At 35.5% G+C, this 19,011-nt stretch overlaps 1 long non-coding RNA gene across 1 annotated transcript in view; it reads right to left on the bottom strand.

Moving 5' to 3' along the window:
* LOC106973827 (uncharacterized) overlaps positions 1 to 19,011 on the bottom strand; it is a 113,594-nt gene that overhangs the window by 69,561 nt on the left and 25,022 nt on the right. Inside the window, exon 3 of the long non-coding RNA XR_001430055.3 lies at positions 2,139 to 2,225. This is a non-coding gene — a long non-coding RNA (uncharacterized LOC106973827). The remainder of the gene's footprint in view (positions 1 to 2,138; positions 2,226 to 19,011) is intronic.

Genomic DNA, 19,011 nt, shown 5'->3' with positions numbered 1-19,011 from the left:
GAAGAGAGAGAGGGAGACACAGAATCGGAAACAGGCTCCAGGCTCCGAGCCATCAGCCCAGAGCCTGACGCGGGGCTCGAACTCACGGACCGCGAGATCGTGACCTGGCTGAAGTCGGACGCTTAACCGACTGCGCCACCCAGGTGCTCCTCTTTTAGGTTTTTTTAAAAGTCCAGTTGAGTCACTATCTTGTGTGGGGTCCACCCTATCAAAGATTGATTTTTTTTTTCATTTTTAAAAATAAAATCTCCAAAAAGCAAATTTTGAAAAAGCAAATTTTATACTATAGCACAATTCCTAGGAGCAGTTTTATGATAAAAGTGAAAAGAAGAAACCTTTGTGGTTGAATATTTTAACTTGATAAAAATGCTTTCTAGGTTTCAATGTATTAGTTAAAAACTACACTAAATACTTCCATATGGCAGTGACTTCATTTTTGTGAATAAATAAACTGACCTAAATACATGCCAAGAGAGATTGCTCAACTAAACCCATAAATGTTGGATTAGAAAATATATTAAACTCTAGCCAAGAAGAGTAGAGGCTGAAAGTTAAAAATGTTGTATACAGTTCAGGTCAAATAGAAATGCAGTTAATTTCTAAATCCTCTTTAAACATTTAAAAAAATAGAAAAGCATCAGTGTACTCCTGAGTCAATTAACTCAAAAGTTTTTTCCACTTTAGAAGTTTATTCTCTTTCAGGCTCGCTCTATTTGAACAGGTAGTTTCTTTTGAGCCTTAAAAGTTCTTGTCAGAATTCCCACAAAAAAAAAATAATAATAATAAGTAAGACATACATATTACTCTATATGTTTGGGTTAGCCAAACTCTAAGAATTGTTGTTTGTAGAATACTGAAGTCCTGTTTTAAAGTCTTCTTATGACATTTATAGTAATATGGCTACTCCCCACTGAAACTAAAAAGAACACTAAATGGACTGCAGAGGATAAATTTCAGACAGTGACCAATTTACAAGGTCAACAATATGACTTACAGATTAATCATCAGACAAATAATTTTACTTCACAGTCTATGCAATTCAGATTATCAAGGTTCACTTTATTAACTAAAACCTGATCTGAATGGACATGAGGATATTTATAATTTTTACTGTCTTTATTTACTCATTTATTATGAATCATTAATGGAAAGTACTACCCCAGTGAAGAGGAAAAATTCTAATTTCCAAAACAATCTGGCCTCAGGGATTCTGGATAAAGGATGGGAAGCCGTATCATTATTTCATCGTATTGGAAATGTCGATCCCCTTTCTCCATTGTGTACAGATTTTAGAAACAGTGTCTTCAACAGTAAGTTCCTTAAGTGAGGAGATTAGTCATTTTCACACCTCTCTCATTACCCCAGCTACTCTGAATAAAGTACCATGCTAGGCATTGGGACAGTACAGATAAGGCACGATCCCTGTGTTTTAGATGCTCACAAATTGAGGAGTCATGATACATGCACTCATATTTACCAAATCTGTAAATAAATGCTATAGAATTTCCAAGGTAAGAATGTTCACACAAGCCTTGAATCTCATGGGATCTCTATGAAAGAGGTGATACTTGTGCTGGGTCTGGAAGAACACATAAGACTCATACAAATACAGAAGAGGGAAGTGTACTCCAAAATAAGGCAAATGGCATAAACGCAAGAAATTGGAATGTTCATGACCAGCTCCTAGAACAATGAAATGACAAATTTAGCTAGAATGAGAGGTAGGGGACTTATGTAATATTGATTGTATGTTTTTACCTAGCACTAAACTGGAAACTTGAAACATAACTCTGCCCTCAGAGAACTATAATCTAGTAAAAGGAGACTGATACCCAAAGAACTGTCCTAAAATTTTATAGGTGCTGTGCTTGTGTGACATGAGGATACCAAGGAAGAAATAATCAAATCTGAGTGGATAGCTAAGGAAAGGCTTCTTGGGGAAAGTAGTGATTGAGTTAGTTCATAAAAAATACATTAGTATAACTAACCATGTACTCAAAGCCAGAGGCTGTTCTAAAATGTTATCTAAATGGATCTATATTGCAAGTTTAAAGCTCTTACAAGAAAATTCTACAACCTCTTGGTAGGCTATTACAACATTTAACAGCCTTTACTCTTACAATGTTCTTTTTACTTACCACATGAAGGTCCCTTTTCTTACAAAATTCAGCACGGAATATTTTATAACTTCCAGGTTAAGTTTCCCATGTTCATATCAACATTTCCTAAGAGTGAAAATTAAAGGGGAAAGATATGCTGCTTAAATCCCAATACAGACAACTTTAACTCAGTAACCCTGACACAAAAGAACACCTGATTTAGCCTCAGTGCTGGCAATCTATCTTTGTTTGCCTTCCTTGGGCTGCTATACAAATACAGAGAACAGTACTGCTTTGGGAAACAGGATTAACTAAAATCCAGGTGCTTAAAATATTACTCAATCCAAACATAAACACGCCAGAGTGTTTATGCATCAGTCGCTCCAAATACCCTTCACAGGCTATTTTATTTCCCACTTTAGTTTACTTATTGTAATCCCTTCTCTTCAACATACTCAGGAACCCTATTAAATGATAGCAAAGATTTTCTCTTTCTAGAATATGGAATCTCTCTCTTGCAATTGGCAGAACATAAACATGCTCAAATTTCTTTAAATTTTAAAGTAATTGTATTATTTAAAACCAATTTCCCTGAACCTTCATTTTAATAGACATGGGGTATTCTTTTTCTTTTAATGCATGACCCAGCAGTCCCCAGTTTTCTTAGGGCACTCACATTAGTGGTTTCATGTGCTCAGAGAAAAGACCTACCCCTAATCCGACTTAGATCTCCTCCACTGTACTGAGCATTCACACACACTACACTATAATTATATTGAACTGTGAACGCTGATTTATTATCTGTCTCTTCACTACACTAAAAACTTACAATGTTTTCTGTGAATCTCATCCATTCAACATGGATGGATAAATGGGTGGATGGATAGATCAATAAATAAAGATGGGTGAATAAAGAGACAGATGACAAACCTCATTTAATCTTTATAAGCAGAGATTTTAATTCAACTCTATAATTTCATGACTGCAAGGGCCATGCTTCTTTACTTTTTTAATTTTTTTTGAATTGGTTTTGAAGTTTATTTTTATTTATTTTGAGAAAGAGATGGAGAGCAAATGGGGGAGCAGCAGACAGAGAGGGAGACAGAATCCCAAGGAGGCTCTGAGCCATCAGCACAGAGCCAAAGTGGGGCTTGAACTCACGAACTGTGAGATCATGATCTGAGCCAAAGTCAAGAGTCGAACATTTAACCGACTGTGCCACCCAGACACCATGCTACTTTAAATGTAGTATGTCTGCCATCTAGATGTCCTCTTTCCAAAAGTGTTCACGTCTTTTGCCCATTTCTTCATTAGATTATTTGTTTTTTGGGTGTTCAGTTTGATAAGTTCTTTATAGATTTTGGATACTAACCCTTTATCTATCATCTGAAAATAACTTCTTCCATTCAGTCTGTTGCCTTTTAGTTTTGCTGATTGTTTCCTTCGCAGTGCAGAAGATTTTATCTTGATGAGGTCCCAAGAGTTCATTTTTGCTTTTGTTTCCCTAGCCTCCAGAGGCATGTCTAGTAAGAAGTCATTGTAGCCAAGATCAAAGACGTTGTTGCCTCTTCGAGGATTTTGATGGTTTCCTGTTTTACATTTAGAACTTTTATCCATTTTGAATTTATTTTTGTGTATGTAAGAAAGTGTTCCAGGTTCATTCTTCTGCATGTCACTGTCCAGTTTTCCAAATACCATTTGCAGAAGAGATTCTTTTTTCCAATGGATAGTCAGTCTTTCCTGCTTTGTCAAAGACCAGTTGGCCATACATTTGTGGGTCCATTTCTGGGTTCACTATTCTGTTCCATTGATCTATGTGTCTGTTTTTCTGCCAGTACCAAACCGAAAATTGTCGAACAAGACATCCAGATGGCTAACAGACACATGAAAAGATGCTCAACATCACTCATCATAAGGGAAATACAAATCAAAACTATAATGAGATATCACCTAACACTTGTCAGAGTAGCTAAGGTTAACAACTCAGGAAACAACATATGTTGGCAAGGATGTGGAGAAAGGGAAACACTTGCATTGCTGGTGGAATGCTGGTGGTGCAGTCACTCTGGAAACCAGTATGGAGGTGCCTCAAAAAATTAAACATAGAACTACCCTAAAATTGAGCAATTAAACTACTAGGTATTCATCCAAAGGATACAAAAACGATGATTCGAAGAGACACCTGCATCCCAATGTTTATAGCAGCACTATTGACAATAGCCAAATTATGGAAAGAGCCCAAATGTCCATTGACTGACGGATGGATAAAGAAGATGTGGTGTGTGTGTGTGTGTGTGTGTGTGTGTGTACATATACACAATGGAATATTACTTGGTGATCAAAAAGAATTAAATCATGCCATTTGCAACAATGTGGATGGAAGTAGAGTGTGTTATGCTAAGTGAAATAAGTCAGTCAGAGAAAGAGAAGTATGATTTCACTCATATGTGGAATTTAAGAAACACAACAGATGAACATAGGGGAAGGGAAGGAAAAATAAGATGAAAACAGAGAGGGAGGCAAACCATAAGAGACTCTTAAATACAACAACAAACTGAGGGTTGCTGGTGGGGTGATGGGCAGGGGGATGGGCTAAATGGGTGATGGGCATTATTAAGGAGGCACTTGTTGAGATGAGCACTGGGTGTTATATGTAAGTGATGAATCACTAAATTCTATTCCTGAAATCATTATTACAGTATATGTTAACTAACTTGGATTTAAACAAAATTTTAAAATTAATAAAAATAAAATAAAATAATTTAAAAAGTAAATGTAATATGGTTTCTCTTCCATTCAACTAATGAACAAATATATGAATGAAATGAAATGAAATTAGTTACCCAACTAATATATAAACTATAATTGACTTTATTTGTACTTATAAAACATTGGAATATCATAAAAATCTGATGTTGCTTTCAGTTATTTTAGTAAACTATCTGGATTTAAAAAAGATATCATTTCGTTTTCTTTACCTAACCAATTATCCACCTATGTAACAACAACAATAACAAAAAATATTAAATATTGCCAGTTATATTCTTATACATCTGGGAAAAAAATCATATAGTTCAGAACATTCTTCTAAGTAGTTAAAATAAATATAAAGGTTTAATACTGATATGGGCTGGAAAGAAGAGATATACTTCCAAAAATAATTTCTGAGAACTTATTATATAGGGTGATAGTAGAGAATTTTAAAACTTCAATTTTTAAGTAAGTGAAAAATACATTAGCTAAGTATTTAAGAAATTCCTAAGACCATTTTAACTAGACTTAAAGAATTTTTTTTAACGTTTATTTATTTTTGAGACAGAGAGAGACAGAGCATGAACAGGGGAGGGGCAGAGACAGAGGGAGACACAGAATCTGAAATGGGCTCCAGGCTCTGAGCTGTCAGCACAGAGCCCGATGCGGGGCTTGAACTCACTGACCGCGAGATCATGACCTGAGCCGAAGTCAGACACTTAACCAACTGAGCCACCCAAGAATTTTTTTTAATGTATATTTATTTTTGAGACATAGAGCACAAGCGGTGAAGGGGCAGAGAGAGAGAGGGAGACACAGAATCCAAAGTAGGCTCCAGACTCCGAGCTGTCAGCACAGAGCCTGATGTAGGGCTTGAACCCACAAACCGTGAGATCATGACCTGAGCCGAAGTCAGCCACTTAACTGACTGAGCCACCCAAGTATCTCCATTTTAACTAGACTTAAACAGTTCAGCATGATTCAGACCAGGCCCAGGTGTAGATAATAATAAAAGGCTAGTTAAAATCCATCACCTCACAAGTTAAATTTTTTTTCTTGAAATTAGAAATGTTAAGATTTACTTTCTTAGCAACTTTCAAATATACAATATTATTAATATAGACCTTGGTCTTATTGGTCCCACTTTATATACAGGTGAACTGACACTCAAAGTGGTCATGTTACAAGATGACATAATAAAGTAGTGCCAGAATCTAAACCCCAGATTATCTGGGTTTAGTTCACCAAAGTAAAGATGTGATTCTCAAAATGTATAAATTACTGCTATTTTCATACTCATTATTGTTTTGACATTATGTTCTGGGGCAGTAATTTACCATAATAGTTGTGTTACTTAAATTCAATTTCTCCCACTTGTAAAGAACAAAAATAACACATATCTACCTCTATCAGCATCTCTAATAAAAATTATTACTGTGATTAAATTGAAGAACTTCTTTGGACCCTCAAGGCCACCCATTCATTCAATAGCAGGAATGTTTCAAAAAAAGTTCCAGAGACAGCACTGGGAAGCAGACCTGTGCACAATCCCAGGGAGGAAACACAGCTGCAGATTCCCACAGTAGCCACAGACATGCCTTACTTCCTCCTCTCCTTTACTGTCATCCCCTTTTTCCATGCTTGGTTTCACTAGCATTTTTCCTATTATCTTATTTTTCCCGTTTTACCATTTTAAGCAGAATATTGTATACAACTAAAGCAGCATACAAACTGAATTAAACTTCCAGGATACAGAAGTGTTTAAATCTGGGAAACATATAGTTTTAATATAGTGAAAATGGTTTAAAATGGAAAAATTATATTGCAAAACTATATTTAACCTTTTAAGACAGCCATCATTTATATTTAAGAGACAAAAAGGTTTACCCAAGAATTCCTAATGACACCTCATTAACAAAGATTTTTCCACTCTTTTACAAAACTTAAGTCTAGATCCTTCATGAAGTCCAGTATGGTACTTATTATTTTTAAAACAAAGTCCTGACCTCTAGTGGCTAAATTGAATTAATTCAATAATTGAATCTACTGAATAATCCTAACATCAAAAAACAGACAGCTAGTATAACCCCCCAATGTAATTCAGTAGGGAATATACAGTTCCACCTATGACATATTTGTAAAAAAAGAAAAAAAAGAAAAAAAAAAGCTCAAACTTGAATCTGAATTAGCCTTTAGGTCTAACCTAACAACCAGGTTAGTGGAAATACAAAGCTAGATAAACAAGGTAAACAATACCAATCTAGAATGTGGGAAATTCTACCACCTCAGATCCATTCTTTACAAAAAGAAGAAAGTGGTGGGAGAGAAAACTCTTACAGATTAAAAGTATCTTAAGAGACATACTATGTAGAATCTTAAAAACAAAAAAACGAATAAACAAAAAATAAAATCAGAACTATACATACAGAGAACACTCTGATGACTGCCACAGTGAAGTGGGGTAGGGGGATGGGCAAAATAGGTGAAGGGCAGTAGGAGATATAGGCTTCCAGTTATAGAATAAATAAATCAAGAGAATAAAAGGCACAGAATAGGGAATACGGTCAATGATATTATAATAGCATTGTATGGTGAAAGATGGTAGTTGCACTTGTAGTGAGCATAAATAACATAAGATACAGACAAGTCGAATCACTATGCTATATATCTGAAATTAATGTAACACTCAAATATACGTATGTATATATATATACATATATATATACATACATATATATGCATGTATCATCATGAACATACAAAAAAGAGACACTAAACAAATGCAATGTGTGAACCTTGTTTGGATCTTAATCTGAACAGATTTCCTTCTAAATTACAAAAACTAGGGAAATGTAAACTCTGTAATCAGATGACATTATGAAATTACAGTTTAAGACGTGATAATTATTATTACTTTTAAATGATCTCTTAGATGTAATGAAGTATTTATAATTAGAATTTTTAAAATATCAGAGAACTATAAGAAAACTATAGATGCAAAGGCAGAAATGTGTTTGAGAAGATAATAATAGATCAAAAAGGTCATGGAGGTATGGGATAACATAGAGTTTTGTAGGGTTTTTAATGACTTTGGCTATGTGAAAGGGAAAGCCATCAAGAATATTTTTAGCAAAGGAGTAATATAATCAGGTTTAGGTATTAAATTCTTCATGGAAAGGACACTGTTGACAGGCAATGGTGGACACAGAGCAACCAGTCAGGAAGCTGTGGCCATTGGAGAGGATAATAAATGGTGGCTTGGACAGCACAGTGAGAAGTGGTCATGTTCTGTCATATTTCATAAGTAGAGCTGACAGGTTTACTAAATGTGAGCAAATGTGATGATTACATGTGACTATGAGAAAAAGAGAGGAGTCCAATATGGCCACAGTTTTCTAAGCTGATCTATTGGAAAGATGAAAATGCCATCAGGAAAGGGAAAGATAACAGGAGAGGACTTGGGGAATTTGAAGTTCAGTTTTTACCATGGTTTCCCTCCTTAGTTTTATTGAGATATAATTGACATATATTATATATATAATATTTTATTAGCTTAAGGTATACAACATAATAAATTTGATATAAGTATATATTGTGAAATGATCACCACAGCAAGTCTAGTTAACATTCATCACCTCACATAGTTACAACTTTTTTCATGAGGTGAGGCTTTTAAGACTTACTCTCTTAGCAACTTCACGTATACAATACAGTATTATTAACCATAGTCACCATCCTGTACATTACATTCCCAGAACTTATAATGTGAAATTTATACCTACTGACCACCTTTGATTATCTTCACCCATTTCTCTCACCCCCCTAACACCTCCTCCAGCAACCACCAATCTTTTCTGTTTCTATGGGTTCAGGTTTTTTTTTTAATTCCATATATAACTGAGGGCATATAGTATTTGCCTTTCTCTATATAACTGATTCTACTTAACATAACTTAACATAATGCCCTCAATCTGAATTCTTTTTTATCGTGAAATAATATCGTGAAATAATAACCCATTATAAATATACACCACATTTTCTTTCTTTTATCCATTGATGGACAGTTAGGTTTGTTTCTATGTTTTGGCTATTGTAAATAATTCTGCAATGAACATTGGAGGGGGTCAGATATACCTTCAATATAGTTATTTTATTTCCTTCAGAGATATGACAGAATAGAACTGCTCGATCATAAGGTGCTTCTCTTTTTAATTTTTTAAAGGAAACTCCATAGTGTTTTACATATGGCTGCCCCAATTTATATACCCACCAGCAGTACACAAGGATTCCCTTTCCTCTATACCCTCACCGACACTTGTATCTGTTGTCTTTTTCATGACAGCAACACTAACAGGTAGGAGGTGATATCTCATTGTGGTTTTGATCCGGATTTCTCTGATTATTGATGATGCTGAGCATCTTTTCATGTACCTGTTGGCCATTTGTATGTCTTCTCTAGGAAAATGTCTAATCAGTTCATCTGACCATTTTTTTAATCATATTGTTTGTGGCGTTTTTTGCCAAGTTATGTCATGTCTTTATATTTTTTATATTAACCCCTTATCAGATATACGATTTGAAAATATATTCTCCCATTTGATAGGTTACCTTTTCATTTTGTTGATGGTTTCCTTCATGTGAACAAGTTTCTTAGTTTGATGTAGTCCCACTTGCTTACTTTGGCTTTTGTTGCCTTAGTTTTTGGTATCAAATATAAAAAAACATTGCCAAACCTGTTATCAAGGATCCTAGTCCCATGTTTTCTACTAGTTGTATGATTTCAGTTATCATGTTCAAATATTTAATCCAGTTTGAGGTGACTTTTGTATATGGCATAAGACAGCATTCCAGTTTCATTCTTTGGCATGTGGCTGTCCAGTTTTCCCAGCACCATATATTGAAGAGATTTTCTTTTCCCTGTTATATGTTCCTGACTCCTTTGTTGTAAATTAATTAACTATATCTGCATGGGTTTATTTCTGGGCTCTCTAATCTGTTCATTAAGATATGTGTCTGTATTCATGCCAGTATCATACTGTTTTGATTACTAATGCTTTGTAATATAGTTTGAAATCAAGATGTGTGATGCCTCCAGCTTTGTTCTTTCTCAAGATTACTTTGACTATTTGGGGTCTTTTGGGGTTCTATATTCCAAGATAATTTTTTTCTATTTCTTTGAAAAATGGCATTGGAATTTTGACAGGGATGGCAAAGAATCTATAGATTATTTGGGGTAGTATAGACATTTGAACAATATTGATTGTTCTCATCCATAAATACTATCTTTCCATTTAATTATGTCTTAAATTTCTTTTATTGATGTCCCTGGTTTTTAGTGTATAGCTCTTTACTGGCTTGATTAGACTTATTCCTAGTTTTGTGCAATTATAAATTGGATTGTACTCTTAACCTCTTTCAGACAGTTCATTTTTAGTGTATAGAAAGATGTTGATTTTTGTAAATTGATTGTGAATCTTGTAAATTTACTGAATTTGGTTTTTTGTTCCAACAGTTTTTTGGAGGCATCTTTAGGGTTTTCTATATATAATATCATGCCACTACAAATAGAGACTGCTTTACTTCTTCTTTTATAATATGGATGCCTTTTCTTTTTCTTGTTTAATTGCTCCAGCCAGGATGCAGTACTACACTGAATAAAAGTGACATGAGCATCTTTGTGTTGTTCCTTATCTTGAATGAAAAGCTTTTATACACACTACTGCATATAATGTTAGCTGTGGGCTTGTCATATACAACCCTTATGATTTTGAGGTATGTTCCCTCTAACCCATTTGGATGAGAGTTTATATCATGATGCATGTTGAATTTTATCAAATTATTTTTCTGCATCTATTGAGATGATCATAGAGTTTTTATCCTTCATTTTGTTAATATGATCTATCACACTGATTTGCAGATGTTGAACCATCCTTGCACCCCTGGAATAAATCCCAATTGATTATGGTATATGCTACATTTAATGTACTATTGAATTGGGCTTGCTATTTTGTTGAGGACTTTTGCATGTATGTTCACTCAAGATATTGGCCTATAATTTTCTTTTCTTGTGTCTTTGGCTGGTTTTGTTATCAGGATAATGGTGGCCTCAAACAATGACTTTAGGGTTATTCCCTTCTCTTCTATTTTTTGGATGAGTTTGAGAAGGATTTGCATTAACACTTCTTCAAAAATTAGAATTCACCTGTGAAGCCATCTGGTCCTAGATTTTCATTTGTTGTTAGGTTTATGATTACTGACTCAAAAAATTTATTAGCAATTGGTCTGTTCATATTTTCTACTTCTTCACAATTCAGTTTTGGAAGATTATATATTTATATGGATTTATCCATTTCTTCTAAGTTGTCCAATTTCTGGGTGTATAATTCCTCGTATTAATCTCTTATGGTCCTTTGTATTTGTGTGGTAGTAGTGGGAGTCTATCCTCTCTTATTTGTAATTTTATGTAATTGAGTCCTCTCTCTTTTTGCGTTGGTGAGTCCAGTTATTTTGGTTTCTTTTCAAAAGTCAGCTTTCAGTTTAACTGATCTTTTCTATTGTCCTTTAGTCTCTAATTCATTTCTTTTTGCTCTGATCTTTGTTACTTCGTCCCTTCTACTAACATTGGGCTTAGTTTGTTCCTCTTTTTCTACTTTCTTGAGGTGTAAAGTTAGTTTTTTGGGGATCTTTCTTGTTTCTTAATGTAGGCACTTATTGCTATAAACTTATTACCTCTTAGAACAGCTTGTGGTGTGTCCCACAACTTCCAGTATGTTGTATTTGTTTTCATTTGTCTCAAGGTAGTTTTTTATTTCTCTTTTGATTTCTTTCTTGAGTCATTGATTGTTCAGTAGTATGTTGTTTAATCTCCACATACTTGTGAATTTCCCATTTTCTTCTTATAACTGATTTCTGGTTTATGCTATTGGCTCAGATACAATATTTGATATGATTTCAATCTTATTAAATTCACTAAGACTTCTTTCATGGCCTAACATCTGATCTATCCTGGAGAATGTCCATGTGCTTGAGAAAACTTATGTCCTGTTGCTTTTGGAAGAAATGTTCTGCCTATCTCTGTTAAGCCCATCTCGTCTAATATGTAGGTTAAGTCATATGCTCTCTTATTGATTTTCTGTCTGGATGATCCATGTATTGTTGAAAGAAGGTTATTAAAGTCTTCTATTATTATATGACTACTTCTCTCTTCATGTCTGATAATATTTGATAAAATTAGGTGCTCATATGCTGAGTGCATATTTGCAAATGGTATATCCTCTTGTTGGATTGACCCTTTCACCATTATTTGCCTGTTATTGCACTCTTTGGCCTAAAGTATATTTTACACAATGGAGTACTACGTGGCAATGAGAAAGAATGAAATACGGCCCTTTATAGCAACGTGGATGGAACTGCAGAGTGTGATGCTAAGTGAAATGAGCCATACAGACAAAGACAGATACCATATGTGTTCACTCTTATGTGGATCCTGAGAAACTTAACAGAAACCCATGGGGGAGGGGAAGGAAAAAAAAAAGAGGTTTGAGCGGGAGAGAGCCAAAGCATAAGAGACTCTTAAAAACTGAGAACAAACAAGGGTTGATGGGGGGTGGGAGGGAGGGGAGGGGAGGTGATGGGTATTGAAGAGGGCATCTTTTGGGATGAGCACTGGGTGTTGTATGGAAACCAATTTTACAATAAATTTCATATATTAAAAAAAATAAAGTATATTTTATGTGATATAAGTATAGCTACCCCTACTTCCTTTTGGTTTCCATTTGCATGGAATATCTTTTTCCAACCCTTCACTTTCAGTCTATATATGTCCTTAAGGCTAGACTGTCTCTTGTAGGCATTATACACTTGAGTCTTGATTTTTTATCCATCCAGCCACTCTATGTCTTTTTATTGAAGCAGTTTTTACCATGCTAAACTTGAAATGCGTATTAGATGTTCAAGAGGAGGTATTGAGTCAAAAGTTCAGGGCACTAGTCCAGGTTTGACACATAAATATAGGAGTTGTTAAACTCTACCCCTAACTCTCCTTTGTCTATCTTAACCTCTCAAATTTCCTCACCTTTTAGGTTGGGCCACATGTAACTGCCATTTTTGTAAGTCAAAAATGGTAAAATATTAGCAATTTAATATAGCTCAACCAAATATAAAACAGGAAAATTCCGACCCTATTCCACAAGGTAGTTAAAATGTTCAAATAAGATAAACATATATTAAAATTTACACAGTAAATGTTTAAAGACACTGTTATGAAAGAGCTTGTCTAGTGAAAAATTAGAAGAGACATTTTCATAACTCAGAATTCATTCACATATAAAATATACATTTGAAGACAATTTCAGGTTATCCATGTGGAACCTGTTTAGGGAAGAGGCCTTGTAACCAGGAAAATGCATTCAGCAAATGTTGGGAGTGCTCACTGTGTGCCAACACAAAGCTACGCACCTATTTCGGCAACTGTTCTTAGACAATGCTGGGGAGATAAAGTCTGTCAAAACATGCTTTTTAAAGTAACCTAGTTGAGACTAATCCAACTCCAGATCAATACCCCTAATTAATATACCAAAAGATAGTCCAGTCTTGACCCAGGCCCTGCTGAAGTCAGTTTGAACTCCACTCAATTTGGGTAACTGTGTTAGACACTCTATATCTAGCAGCAATATCTTAGTTTGTATCACTTATTTTACCTTTGTTAACTAATCATTTTTAGGTCTACAGTTCCTAGAATGTGTCAAGGACTTACCCACCATCACCTCCATTCATTTCTTCACCTTTTCACTTGTGGGTTCATTCCCTCAACCTCCTTCAGATCTTTGCACACGTGTTAGTTACTCATGGAGTCCTTCACTGACTATACTTTTTAAAGATCAAAACCACTCCTGCCTATCTCTATCAGCACTCCTTATCCCCTCCCTCTCCTTGATTTATTCTTCTTCTTCATGGTATTCACTATCACCTAAGAAAGCAAGAATTTCTGACATCTGGAAATTGGCCTGATGCTTATAGCTACACCATGGTGGTCTCCTGTTGGACATAAACAACTCACAGAATATTAACAATAGACAAGGACATTCAATTATAGAATTGTCCCTGCTTTCTGATAATATCAAATCCACAGCAAATCTCCAATTCATTAGACCCTTTCTCAAATTACCCAAACTAACCCTGTAATAGGTTCTGTCTAATCCTCTTACTGGGTCTCCCCACAGTTCCCCATGGTGACAGTTCTCCCTCACTGCAACAATAAACCCAAGTTGTTCAACTACAAGTGTGTTCCTGCTGGTCTTTGCCTGAAGGATGCTGACACATCTGTGTTCTTGTTTAGTTGTATAATGTCTGTCTCTCCCACTAGGATGTATCTCTACGAAAACATGAATTTTTGTCTTTTTGGTTACCACTAACATTCCCAGCAGTTAGAATCATTCCTGGTATATTATAGGCTCTCAATAAATATTGCTAAGTGAATGAATGAACACTAAGCACTAAGATTTCATCAGGCATTAGAGACACAAATGTGAATCAGAGTAAGTCCCTGAGATTTTCAGATTGGTGGCCCAGTTCCACCAATAATGGTTCAATAAGTTTGCCTGGGGAAAGGATGAAAGGGCACAGACAGTTAAGTTAAATTCTGCACTGGGGACTGGTATGTTACTCTGCTTTTAATTCCTGCTTTTTTGTGTGTTTCTTTGCTTTCTTTCATTATCAAGGCCATCCTTGGGAGAAAGTCAGACACATTTTTTTTTTAAAACAGTGATGGCTAAAGGAAACTTGAGTTTAGACTCTGCCAGTGAAAACTGGACATGCTGTAGAATCTCATGCCAAGTCTATAAAATGGCATCATTGTCGTCACAATCCCAGACTTTAGCCTCTACTACAAACCTAATGGTCAACTAATCTTTGACAAAGCAGGAAAGAATATCCAATGGAAAAAAGACAGTCTCTTTAACAAATGGTGCTGGGAGAACTGGACAGCAACATGCAGAAGATTGAAACTAGACCACTTTCTCACACCATTCACAAAAATAAACTCAAAATGGATAAAGGACCTGAATGTGAGACAGGAAACCATCAAAACCCTAGAGGAGAAAGCAGGAAAAGACCTCTCTGACCTCAGCCATAGCAATTTCTTACTTGACACATCCCCAAAAGCAAGGGAATTAAAAGCAAAAATGAACTACTGGGACCTTATGAAGATAAAAAGCTTCTGCACAGCGAAGGAAACAACCAACAAAACTAAAAGGCAACCAACGGAATGGGAAAAGATATTTGCAAATGACATATCGGACAAAGGGCTAGTATCCAAAATCTATAAAGAGCTCACCAAACTCCACACCTGAAAAACAAATAACCCAGTGAAGAAATGGGCAGAAAGCATGAATAGACACTTCTCTAAAGAAGACTTCTGGATGGCCAACAGGCACATGAAAAGATGCTCAACGTTGCTCCTCATCAGGGAAATACAAATCAAAACCACACTCAAGTATCACCTCACGCCAGTCAGAGTGGCCAAAATGAACAAATCAGGAGACTATAGATGTTGGAGAGGATGTGGAGAAATGGGAACCCTCTTGCACTGTTGGTGGGAATGCAAACTGGTACAGCCACTCTGGAAAACAGTGTGGAGGTTCCTCAAAAAATTAAAAATAGACCTACCCTATGACCCAGCAATAGCACTGCTAGGAATTTACCCAAGGGATACAGGAGTACTGATGCATAGGGGCACTTGTACCCCAATGTTTATAGCAGCATTCTCAACAATAGCCAAATTATGGAAAGAGCCTAAATGTCCATCAACTGATGAATGGATAAAAAAATTGTGGTTTATATACACAATGGAGTACTACATGGCAATGAGAAAGAATGAAATATGGCCCTTTGTAGCAACATGGATGGAACTGGAGAGTGTGATGCTAAGTGAAATGAGCCATACAGACAAAGACAGATACCATATGGTTTCACTCTTATGTGGATCCTGAGAAACTTAACAGGAACCCATGGGGGAGGGGAAGGAAAAAAAAAAAAGAGGTTAGAGTGGAAGAGAGCCAAAGCATAAGAGAGTCTTAAAAACTGAGAACAAACTGAGGGTTGATGGGGGGTGGGAGGGAGGGGAAGGTGGGTGATGGGTACTGAGGAGGGCACCTTTTGGGATGAGCACTGGGTGTTGTATGGAAACCAATTTGACAATAAGCTTCATAAGAAAGTGAAAAAAAAAGAATCCCCTAAGGAATTTGGGGTGCCTGGGTGGCTCAGTCGGTTAAGTGTGTGACTTTGGCTCAGGTCACAATCTCGTGGTTTGTGAGTTCGGGCCCCATGACAGGCTCTGTGCTGACAGCTCAGAGCCTAGATCCTGCTTCGAATTCTGTGTCTCCCTCTCTCTTTGCCCTTTCCCCATTTGCTCTCTCTCTCTCTCTCTCTCTCTCTCTCTCTCTCGAAAATAAATTTAAAAAAATTTTTAAAAGAATCCCGAAAGAATTAGAAAAGAGACTTTTTAATTGAAATAAAATTTACTAACTTTGTAATAAAATTAGTACATTGAACTTAAAGGCTTAAAATATCTAAATTTACAAGTTTACACTTACAATAAATTGAAAATTCATTAAAAGACTGGCAACTGTAAATATCTTTTTCAAGTCCAAAATCTTCCCTCAAGAAAATTAATAATACAACAGACATTTCTCAGGGTTCTTTGCAAATACTCTTGGCTTACAACAGCCAACATACATGCTTCTCCTTTTCTTTAGTTTCAACTGTCAAAACCTTTAGGCCTATTATTTAAAAATTAGTAATTTTAATTTAGGGAATCTCTTAAAAGTGTGGTGGGTTTCAGACATGGTAAAGGCTGTGGTGATCTAGCCAGGAATTGTCCCAAGCATCCTTTAGCAATGCTGTTAGCCTATTATCCTCTGATTGCAATCATGCTTATTTTAGGTAAACTTTAAAGAAGACATATGGAATCTGGACTTTTTAAAAGAGAAAAATTTGTTCAAAGAAAATACTGATATAGTACTGACTATTCCACTTTGTGCCACAAGATGTCACTTATACATCAGACAACTCTCCATGTATACTAGAAACCGTTTGAATTCTTTTCAGTAAACATTTTTTGAGCCCTAACATGCTTCTCAACCTCCAAGGGCTTTAAACATCACAGAGGAAAAGATGTGTGCTCAAGTAGCTATGTATAATGCATGGTGCATACGATGCAATGCCGGAAATATGAACTGTCAAAGCAAAAACTGCCCCAAGGTTAAAAAGGTAAGGAAGACTATATACAAAGCTACTGAAATAAATACGAGAGATCAGGACACAGTCGGAACTCACCTTCTCTGAAACAAAAAATGGGAGAGTTGTTTTAGAGGTGTTTTCAGTATTTTGTTATCATGGGTAAATACACATAAGATAAAATTTACTATTTTAACCTGTTTTAAATAAACAATTCAGTGGCATTAATTACATTCACAAATGTTGTGTAACCACCAGCACTCTCTATTTCCAGAAACTTTTCATCTTACAAAATGGAAAGTCTATATCCATTAAGCAACAATTTCCCATTCCTCCCTCCTCACAACCCCTGGTAAACTGGTCTATTTTCTACCTCTATGAATTTGATATTTTAGATACCTCATTAAGTGGAATCATAGAATAGTTGCCCTTTTGTGTTGAGCTTATTTCACTTTGCATAAGATGCTAGGTCCATCTATGTTAGCATATATCAGAATTTCATTCCTTTTTCACACTGTATGTTAGACAATTTGGCAAATTATATACATATAAAAAAGAATTTCATTCCCTTTTAAGGCTAAAAAAATACTCCACTGTATGCAAACAACATATTTTATTTATTTATCTGTTGATGGATACCCTAGTTGTTTCCATCTTTTGGCTATTGTGAATAATGCTACTATGAACAAATATGAACAATGCCGTGCAAATATCTGTTAAAGTCTCTGTTTTCAATTCTTTTGGGAATATACTTAGAAGTGAAATTGCTGGATCACATAGTAATTCTGTTGAACTTTTTAGGGAACCACTATACCATTTTCCATAGTAGCTGTCCCATTTTACATGCCTACCAGCAATGTGTAAGGAGTCTCATTTCTCCACATCCTTGCCAATATCTTCTATTTTCTTATTTGTACCTGTGAGGTTTTTTTTCCAATCAGGATAAGCGTACTCTTTAATCTCCATCACCTATTTCACCCAATACCCCATCCACCCCCTCTCTGATGACCACCAGTTTGTTCTCTACAGTTAAGGATCTGTTCATTGGTTTTTCTTTTTTTTTTTTTTGCCTTTGTTGATTTTCTTAAATTCCACATATGAGTAAAATCATATGGTATTTGTCTTTCTCTGACTTATTTCACTTAGCATTGTACTTTCTAGCTCCATGTAAATGACAAGATTTCATTCTTTTTTATGGGTGAGTAATATTTCATTATATATATATATATATATACCACTTCTTCTTTAACCCTTCATCTATCGATGGACACTTGGACTACTTCCATAATTTGGCTATTATAAATAATGCTGCTATAAACATAGGGGTGCACGTCTCCCTTTGAATTAGTATTTTTGTATTTGGGGGGTAAATACCCAGTAGTGCAATTGTTGGATCATAGTTCTATTTTTAACTTTTTGAGGAACCTCCATAGTGTTTTCCACAATGGCTGCACAAGTTTGCATTCCCACCAACAGTACACAAGGGTTCCTTTTTCTCAACTTCTTTGCCAACACTTGTTGCTTCATGTGTTTGATTTTTGCCATTCTGAGAGATGTGAGGTGATATCTCATTGTAGTTTTGATTTGTATTTCCCTGGTGATCATTGATGTTGAACATACTTTCATATGTCTTTTGGCCACCTGTATGTCTTCTTTAGAGAAATGTCTACTCACTTCTGTCCACTTTTTAATTGGATTGTTTTGGGGGTGTTAAATTGTAAAAGTTCTTTATATACTTTGGATATTATACCTTTATCACATATGCCATTTACAAATATCTTCTCCCATTCCATAGGTTGCCTTTTAGTTTTGTTGAGTCTATCCTGTGCAGAAGTTTTTTTAAAAATGTTTTTAAATATTTATTTATATGAGTGTGTGTGTGTGTGTGTGTGTGTGTGTGTGTGTGTGTGAGAGAGAGAGAGAGAGA

This window comes from Acinonyx jubatus, chromosome A1 (genome assembly GCF_027475565.1).
Source record: "Acinonyx jubatus isolate Ajub_Pintada_27869175 chromosome A1, VMU_Ajub_asm_v1.0, whole genome shotgun sequence".
Lineage (NCBI taxonomy): Eukaryota > Metazoa > Chordata > Mammalia > Carnivora > Felidae > Acinonyx > Acinonyx jubatus.
This window is presented reverse-complemented; position numbering and strand designations above follow the sequence as displayed.